Here is a 9,892-nt window from a genome sequence, read left to right as displayed (position 1 = left end):
AAATCTTTTCTGATTCACCCTGAGGATTTTGCTCTCTGGGAACAGACCAGATGGGCTCTCGGAGATCTTCAAGTCATGGGAATAGTTCCTAAAGCTAATGAGACTTATGAAATGCAAAGGTTCTATGAAGGCAAAATGCATCTTGAATGACCAATGAACAATTTTGGAGGCTTCAGATATTCCTTTCTTCTCTTCCTTGGCCTTCCAGGAGAAAGAGGTGAAATACCTGAGGCAGTGCTATGGCCAGGATGAGTAGTTCAAGCTTTACTGAACACAACTAAGCCTCCATTGCCTGACTGCAGGGAACAAAAGCAATACTACAGAAGTTAAAGCTGCCATAAGACAATCCAAATCAGCTTTTCCCACTGGGGTTTGAGAGGGTTTAATACCCAAAAACCCCATGTTGAGGGACTCCTGCTTTATCACTCTCAATAGCTCAGTCCTTAGACCAGCCTGAGCAGCACTTGGGGGACCTGACCTCAATGCATCTGCTTCTTATGCACCCTTCAGGTTAGACAGTGTCCTGTTAAATGAGACTAAAATATTCTAATATCAGCTTTACACTTTGCCTTCAGTACTGGGGGATTAATTTGTAGATATATTCACTCGAGTTATTTTGTTGCTTCAGTCTAAGCTGAATCAGTTTAGTTACTGCATTTTTCATCTTTGAGCAACTTAATTTATGCTTATTCTGTTTTCAATAAAAACTATTAAAAGCATGGAAAAAATTACATTTCCTAGATTATATGATAGGCTATGAACACATTGGCATAGACAACCTCAGATAAGAAATCTCTAAGGCACTTGGCTTTGCTTAGAATGTGTAGAGGGTGATTGTAGAGGGTGATCTTGTCCCCCAGTGAGTTGCAGCTGGGTCAGTTGCTGAAGATTGGAGGTGGGCCTGATCTTAACAGGCCACACCTGTAATCAATAAGAACTAGTGCTATATAAGAGTAAGGAAAGAGGAGTGAGCAGAGTCAGATTACTACAAGGATCTGGAACACTCAGTGCCTAGAGGAGCTGCCTGTGAGGATCATCAAGAAGGTATGAAGCTCTGACAATACAAACACCTTGTGTTATGATGATGCTAGAACCTATGATATCTAAGACAACAATATTGTAAAATGTATTTATATCTAAAGGGAGCTATGACCTGAGTGCCACAGTCTGAGCCTGTGAAAAATAGACAAATAGACAATGTAGAACCAGATGAGGAATAATGGAATTATGAAAATGGAGAAGGGACCAGTATAAAAACTGTAAGATGGGGCTTTTTGGTTTTGTTTTTAAGTGTTCTGAATGGGAAAATGCTGTGCATGAAGATGATCACTACTGGTGTTTCTCAGCTTCACATTTGGGACCGTGTTTATTTAATATTTTAATTAATAGTGTTGGTTCAAAAAATAGGGGAGCACTTGTGAGAGTCCCTGATGACTGAGGGAGGCATAGTCAGTATATGCTGAGGCAAAATTACACACAGGAATTTTATTTGTGAAGGATCTTGTTTAAGAGGATAAATAAGTTGGATAAAAATTTAATAATATAAAGCTCCTTGTAATAAAAATAAAAGGTTACTATGGGCCTTAGCCTTACCTGTGGCCAGTGACAGAGGAAAAACCCTTCTCTTTATTAGGAAATCTGAAGCTGATCCCAAGTCCCCTGTGTACCATGGGCAGGACATGGGAGTGCACAGCTGGGTAAAGAGGAGGCACGGAAGTATCAACCACTGGGTAATTTACCTCCTCTAGAACTCTGGCAGTGGGGCTTTATTTCATAATTTAATAATTTCCTCAGTAAGGCCAGTTTGAGGAACCACTATACCAAGATGAAGAATTGAAAGCCTGTCTTTTTAAAGGAATAGAATAGCCAGCTTGTCTAAAAATGGATGAAGAAGAGAATTATTATTTGTTTTAAAACCTTTAAAAGGACAAATACTCAGACAAGTGAAGAGGAAAGGCTAAAACATCTGCATCCCAAATCAATGGCTGGAAACTGGCTGAAGCAAAATGAAATCTGGAATAAGATTCTGCTACAGTCCTCCAAGAAAAGCTTCAGGGGCAACTTAGATTTCTGAGAGTAAGCCTGCCAGAAGGGTTTATACTGATATTATTGCTCATGATAGGAATGGCTTGGACTCTTGACCCAAGTGATGTCTCTTCCTTAGAGCTTTAACAGAGTGGATTTCCTCAGGGCTGGCTCGGTATCACTGTGTGCTATCAGACAGAAGACAATGTGTTACTTCAAATCTGATGACACGTGGCTGGAATTTCAATTGTACACTGCCACTTTAGAGGGCTCCTAAACTCCTTTCAAAAGTCAGGCTGCAGTTTTTTTTAAATAGATTTGAGAGAAATTTGTCAGAAGGGGAATATTTAAAATGACTACTCAGACTTCTGTAAATCTAATCCTAAGATTAATTGGATACCAGTTAGTTGGTAAGCCCAGTGCAGAATTTCTGGCATTTTGGTTTCCCCTTAAGCAGTGGTTAGCAGGGTTACACTCAGCTCATTAGATCCACCACCAGTTTTAGGCTAACACAGTATTGCTCATGGTGTCTTCCTAATATAAGACATTGAGCTGCTAAAGATCAATTCACCTTACAGGTGAATATTTCAGGGCAACCCTCTGGGGCTCTTCAGCTAAAAGCTGTGTAAAATGTGATCTGTCATGAGATTAGTACAGCTTGATTTGGGGTGCAAAGTAGGAGTTATGTGCTACTTGCGCTTTCCTTGGTGGATCAAGTCATGTTTCTGCTTTTTGGTGTCAAGGATTTTACAAGGTTACAAGTCCTCAATAATTAATCAAACTAGTTTAAAAGTTGACTTTTCATGACAAGTGTAATAAATGGTGGGCATCTTCTGAAAGAAAGGAATTTATGGAAGAGAGTTGCACTTGCTAAACTCTCATCAGATGTCTGTGTTTGAAAACTGCCCAGAGTAAATAAACCTTTCTGCTGTACAGCCCTCAGCAGGGAACATAAATGGGCAACAAAAACCTAAACAGAACAAAACCACTTTCCTGCAGCTTAGGAACTTCAGTTGTGGTTTATATTCACCTTCATTCAGATAATAAAACAATTTCATGGGGAGGAAAAGAAGTCATGTGATTACCAAAGTCATTCCAAAGATAAAAGCATATTTTTGAGCTTGAAAAACACAATTTCAGATGCAGGCTTTGGAAAGAATAAAGTCTACTTGACCAAAGTTCAGAGCCCCCTAAGCATGCAAACAATAAAATTGCCTTTCTGTGTTCTTAGTGAAACTGAGAACAAACATAAAAAAAGCCAAAACCCAAACTCCATTCAAATCTCAAATTATGGAAACATAATGAACAGGCAATTTTAGTCAGTTTTTCCATCAAGAAAATGAACCACAAAACCAGATTTTTCTTGGAACACTACTCCTATCTTTTGTCTTTTCCTTTTGTTCCACCCACAACCTCTTCATTGATTTGAGCACACATCCAGATCCTACAAATTCATAAACCAGGCAGTTTGAAGGGAAAACACTGATGTAACACACCTTCTCAGAACAACAGACTGAGTCCTGATAAATAAACACATGGAAAAGAAAAACTGATTTGAAGCTGTACCCCATGAGATACTGGGGTGACTCAAGTGAGATGTGAGTAAGAGGAAAATATTTTTATTATTATTAGAGCTTACAGAATTACCTCTGTCTCAGTATAAATTAGCTATTCAGTAAGACATTGCATTTAAATGTAGTTTTAGACAATTGCAAACCCCCTACATGCTATACAATGCAACCATAATTTAATTCCTGCAGAAATAATTGACTGATTTTACTCCACCGGCAGGAGAGATGCTGATAAAAGTACTCAGTGGGCTGGACTCAGGTGAGGATAACTCTGTATGGGATTGGAAGGTCATCACCCCTGCTCCCACTTGGAATCACCCAGCTCACTCCTGGGAAAGAGCTTTCTGCACAATTCAACCAAAAATGTCAGGCTCCTAAAGGCAGGTGTGACAGCAGGGAAGATGGAGGGTGGTGCAACACTTCAGGCAACCAACAGTAGAGACTGAAGAGTTTTCTCAAAAATCAAATCACCCCTGGTCTAACACACCCACTTGCAAAGACATTTCAGACCTGGGATTAACCTGTCTGGTTTAAGGATAAACCTGCACTGCAGAGAGTGAAGAGCTGAGCTAGTGCTGGAACTGGAAAGAGCCAAGGGTTGTATGAGCACTAATCAGCTTTACTGGGGAAAAGTGGTTATGGATTTTATCCCTCTAAAAAAGCCCTGAAGTGAAACTCAAACTTTGCAGGGATGGCCTCTCCATCACTCTATGAAGTTTTTCTCCCTCTTATTTTCTTCAGCTTCCTTGATTTGGCATTTTATTTTCTTAGCCACTGGAAAATTTGTAGTCTCATGGCAACAGCTTTTCCCTGGCAAAGGAGTGACAAAGGTTTGAAGTCCATGGAGCCCATAAGAGACAAAGAACCAAAGATCTCAGTGCCATGTGGGGCACTGACCACCACTGCTCCCCCTCTCAGCTTTGATCCTTCTTCATGCTGATCCAAATGGTACCTCTGTGTGTGTCCCACCGAGGTCAGGCACCTCAGAGGCCAAAGATCCCTGAGTTTATTAATCCCAAAGGGAGAGACCAATATGTACCAGGGCACTGGGCAATTATTTTGAATTTCATGGAGTTCTCTCAGGAAGTGAGAGGTCAACACATAATCACCATCTCCTTGCCCTACTGCTGTCCTTTTGCAAGCAGTGGTGTCTCAGGAACGTAGGAAAGTGTCTGGTTTTTATATGCATTGACATTCTGAACATGCCATGCAGAAAGCCAGGGGATCAGTAAAAACTGTATTTTAGAATAAGTTATCTGGTTTGCTTTTCCCAGCTTCCAAAAAGGAAACAGCAGTTTACAGAGGAAGCACTCTCTTGTGCTCACATTAACTTTCTGAAGCTGTACTATGCAATGTTCTTGCATTAGAGCTCAAAGAATACTCAATGCCATCTTTTAAACATCCATGGAATTTGGGCAGATTTCTTGGGAGATTCAGGTTTGCTTTAGGAAAGAAACACAAGTACAAATTTACACATTGCAGAGTGCAAAACCACATCCAGCTGTGCCACAAGAAGTGCCCAAAGAATCCAACTTGCCAATTAAACAGTAGTTCTGCAGGAAGGAACAAAAGGGATTTTCCTTCTCTCTGCTCCTAGGAAGCCCTTGAAGCTGATCCTGCCCTTGTGCAACATCACCTTCCTCAGAGCAGCCACTCAGGCCCAGGTCCCAGCTAAATGAGCTCAGCCAGGGCAAAGGGAAGAGCTGCTGTTCCCAGTGGTCAGGAGCCAGGTGCCCTGTGAGCACTTCTCAGTTCCTTAATGGATGGTGATCCTGTTCCTCCCTGAGCCTGCACATCCCTCCTCCAACACTCTCCTGCACACTGCTCACAGAAATATTTTACAATGCAAATATAACTCTGAAGTTCAAGCTACAGCAACCTATAACTGCTCTTTTAGCAGGGTCCTTAGAAACAGTCCTTAAACTCCCTGGAAATCCCCAGATCACAAACTGGTAACTGCTCTGGGTGGTGTCTGTCTCTAGAAACCACAGGCTGGAGACCTGAGGACTGAAATGGATGACAAATGATTCCCTTCCTCCTCACACAGCCCTTCCATTTACCCATTGAGGTTAACAGTGAATACTTGTTTTGTTGCTGGACTAACTTGCAAGGAACTTTTAAACTGGCCATTATATTCATCTCTTAGTGTGCTCTGAACAGAAGGTTAAGTGCAAATAATATCTATAAATTTACTACCAAATAAGGGATTTTCTTGCTAAAATATTCTGTATGAACAGAATACACACAAACAAGATGGGTTATTGCTCAATTTTTCTGATGTCTGTTCTTATGAAGCTCTTCCAATGGCTTTCACTGCATTTAAAAGCTGGATTTGGTTCTACCACTGTCTGAAGTCAGGGGACCCTGGACTTCCAATTCCCACAGGCTTTGTCTGAATTGCAATTCCTGTTTTAGGTCATCCCACTGTGCTCCCTGGGATGGCTCAGAGTTGAGACCCATCAGCTCTAGCTGCAAAGCTGGAGGGTCAGCTCTACATTCATACACCAATTTTCATCCTTTTTGCCTTGGAGTAGGACAGATAGAATATATGGTACATAATACTTTGGTTTTGTTTTTTTTTTTCATTGCCATATGGACCTCAGTTAATAATACAGAATTTGAACCATAAAATGTCTTTAAAAGTTTTTCCTCCCCAATTTACAGGAATGGAACTGTCTGCCCAAATGTAGAAGAAAAAGCAGATAAATTTCAATCACACTTGAAGTTCTTTTCTCTTTTTATGCTACTTAACTGGAGGAGAGTTTGTTCTATTTTCCAGGAACTATTCTGGAGAAACTAAGTTTCATCCAGAACCTCTATTTTAAATTTGTGAATTTGCAATGAAACCAACATGAATAAAGGAAATTCTGAATGCCTCAAAACCTCACTTTCCCTGACAGAAGTCAAAAGCACTTTTATGACTTCATGAAAAAACTCCACCAGAAGGGACCTCTTTAACCATAATCTCAATTTTGCAAATATTAAAATGAAGATTATATGTGTTGTGCTAGAAAGTAATGCTGTATTAATACCCGTAAGTAGTGTGTTAAATATAGTTTTAGGTTATAAAAAATGTTAAAATAGAAATTATGCTATGTAGGATACTTTTTTTAAAGAAAGGACTTGCAGTGAGATAGCAACCACAGGACACCTAAATCTTTCAGAGAAAAAGAATTTATTGCCCTCTTATCAGAAGAAAGGAACTTCTTCCTGCCTCAAAGATGCTGTTAGGATTCAGAGGAAGAAGCTGGCACTGCCCAGACAGAATCCAGTGTTTGAATGGAATTTATGCATCATGTATGAGATGTATGAATATGCAACAGGTTATTGTGTTAAAGGGTTGACCCTCTGTTAACGTGGGTCCTTTTTTGGGCTTGTGCTGCCCAGAAAAAAATACCCAGATGGCCATAACTCTTTGTTCCTATTGTCTGATATTGTCCTAATCCAAACTGCCCAAATTATTATTACTCTAATTGTATTACTATTTTTATAACCATTTTATTACTAATAAAATTTTAAAATTTTAAAAAACAAGTGATTGGTGTTTTTCACACTGGGCTGCTCCCAAAGGAAACTTCCCCCAAGGAAAAATCACTTAATCCTTCTGATTTCATTTGCCTCATTGGTGCACAATCTGCACTCTACAAACAACTTACTGCTCCTCAAAGTACTCTGAAGCTACTAGAGGCTTGTTAATAAAGATGAGACTGAGTTACACTGAAGGAGGAGAGAAAAGAGAAATTTAGAAGAATAATTAGAATAACATGGGAAGGATTGGCAGATGATTTGAGTTATGGTGCAGCAATTAGAGAAAAGCTGAATCAAATGGATTCAGAAAAATGTATCAGCAGAATCCTTCCAGCCCAAACTGCCTACAAGACTGACCACAGAGAGGTTTGTAGTGACCTGCTGGTGACCTCTGAGTCTTTGTCATTCATGATAAAGGGTTATTTTCCTAATCCTAATTCATTTTCAAGCACAGCAGATTAACAAGAAGGGATCACTATCAAGCTAAATAATCTCCTAGCTCTAAATAATCACTGAAAGAGGAGCAGAAAAGGAGCCATAATCATTTCCTTTTAATACTGTGGATGAGGAATGTGCAAAAAGCTAACACAGAAAGGTGCTAGCATGCTGTATTTTCATAACAATTGGGTTTTTTTATCCTAATATGAACCCAGTCAAATTAAAAAAGTAATCTTATTTATTTCACCCTACAGTGTTACCCACATACAAAATTATTCAAGATAAGGGGAAAATTATTGGTTGTCTATCTAGCAAGTTAAATCAGATTTAAATACTGTATGAATTTTAAACAGAACTGTTCCTACACACACTTATTTCAGGGGAATTTAATTTACTTAGAGAGAATTAAGCTAAAAGAACCAGACTTGCTGAGTTCTCAGTAGCCCAAATTCAGCTATGCTGTGGTTTATGGCTACTTTTTAAATTTTCTCAGGCCCTGGAAGACACCTTTCTTTGCTGAACATCAAACCCAGGACACTCATGTGCTCCTACAACTCTTAACTCAGTTCCTGCCAGCTCTCATACACTTACAGCAATAATTCAACTCTCCAAATTTTTCACGTGTACATATGTGCGCACACACATATGTACAAACACACACTTTCCTAAATTTAACTGAGAAAATTACAACACAATCTAAAATCCTAAATTCTTAAGAGAATTAAAATATAAACCATAGAACAGAATGGAAAACTTGGCAATTTTACCTTACATCAGAGGAAGATAAGAAGTAAGAGATGTTAGGAGGAACAATGTTGCCCATGTTACACAAAGAAACATCTGAAATGTGTGAAAAACAAAAATATACCAAATTGACCAAATATATTTGGTCAATATCCAAATCCATGCACCTATTGGCAACAGGCATCGTGTCTCTTAGACTAACACCAGGAGCATGTTTGCTCAAATCTCATCAGGTGCCCCTCATTACTGCCTGGCTTTTTAAAAATCTTGTTTATAAGAAATAGTGCAAGTTCTAGAGAATTTAGAGGAATTATTTTTTTATTGCTCACAGCATAATTCTCATTAATCAGCACAAGCTTTCCTTCCTGTGAGCAGGAACACAACCTACCAGGGTGGAACACAACTCTCCCTCTGATTCACTGGTTAGGCAAGGTGGGGAGAGAGGAACTGGCAGCCCCTCCTGTTCCTTTCCTAGGTGATGCAGTAAGATCACTGCTCAGGGTTCCTCAGCACACAGATAAATCTTCCCCCTGATACAGCAGGGAAAGAGTGAACCAAGCATGGAGGAGCCTCCCAACTTCACCTGTCAACAAGACAAACTCAGCAAACCTTGTTTGCTCCCTCAGATTTATGAGACATTATTTACAAGATTTGTGTGCTGTTACTGCCTGTCCTGGGATGTTTTATACTCATCTGGTCACTGAACACTGCCTGTTCTGCAACACGGAACTCCAGCCCAGCAGCCAGCCAGGGGAGAAAAGCCATTCTAATCAGGGAAAACAACAGAGGCATGACAGACTCATGGATTTTAGTTTTAAAGAACTAACTTTAAAATATTACCTCCATGAGTAATTTTAACCCCAAATCAAATGAAGCCAAAACAAAATGAAAAGCACAATAAATAAAATCTCAAAAAAAAAAAGTAATTTTGAGTTTGAATACAACTCTAACAATACCAAAACATGTGTGTGAATCAAGAGAAGTTACAGATAGGAGTTTCCTGAAGGTAGCAGGGAGTTGCTCTCACCATCACTGACATGTACCAGGTGCTTCCCCACAGAGCTCTACTGCTGTGTCATCATCCTCCCATCTCCTTCCATCTCCAGCTTGTCCCTAATCCATTACCTGGGGACCATGGATCTCTCTGTCCTCCAGCATGTCTCTAATCCATTACCTGAGGAACATGGATCTCTCTGTCCTCCAGCATGTCCCTAATCCATTACCTGAGGAACATGGATCTCTCTCCTCCAGCTTGTCCCTAATCCATTACCTGGGGACCATGGATCTCTCTGTCCTCCAGCATGTCCCTAATCCATTACCTGAGGAACATGGATCTCTCTGTCCTCCAGCATGTCCCTAATCCATTACCTGGGGAACATGGATCTCTCTGTCCTCCAGCATGTCCCTAATCCATTACCTGAGGAACATGGATCTCTCTCTCCTCCAGCATGTCCCTAATCCATTACCTGAGGAACATGGATCTCTCTCCTCCAGCTTGTCCCTAATCCATTACCTGGGGAACATGGATCTCTCTGTCCTCCAGCATGTCCCTAATCCATTACCTGGGGAACATGGATCTCTCTCCT

The 9,892-nt window shown here is 40.1% G+C and overlaps 1 long non-coding RNA gene across 1 annotated transcript; it reads right to left on the bottom strand.

The window, feature by feature from the left end:
* Positions 1 to 8,336: 8,336 nt before the first annotated feature.
* LOC127060095 (uncharacterized) lies at positions 8,337 to 9,892 on the bottom strand. Its single transcript, XR_007778711.1, has 3 exons — positions 9,869 to 9,892; positions 9,724 to 9,772; positions 8,337 to 9,674 (listed from the first exon to the last, which is right to left on the bottom strand). It is a non-coding gene; the product is annotated as an uncharacterized LOC127060095 (long non-coding RNA).

Source organism: Serinus canaria, chromosome 12 (genome assembly GCF_022539315.1).
Source record: "Serinus canaria isolate serCan28SL12 chromosome 12, serCan2020, whole genome shotgun sequence".
Taxonomy (NCBI): Eukaryota; Metazoa; Chordata; class Aves; order Passeriformes; family Fringillidae; genus Serinus; species Serinus canaria.
This window is presented reverse-complemented; position numbering and strand designations above follow the sequence as displayed.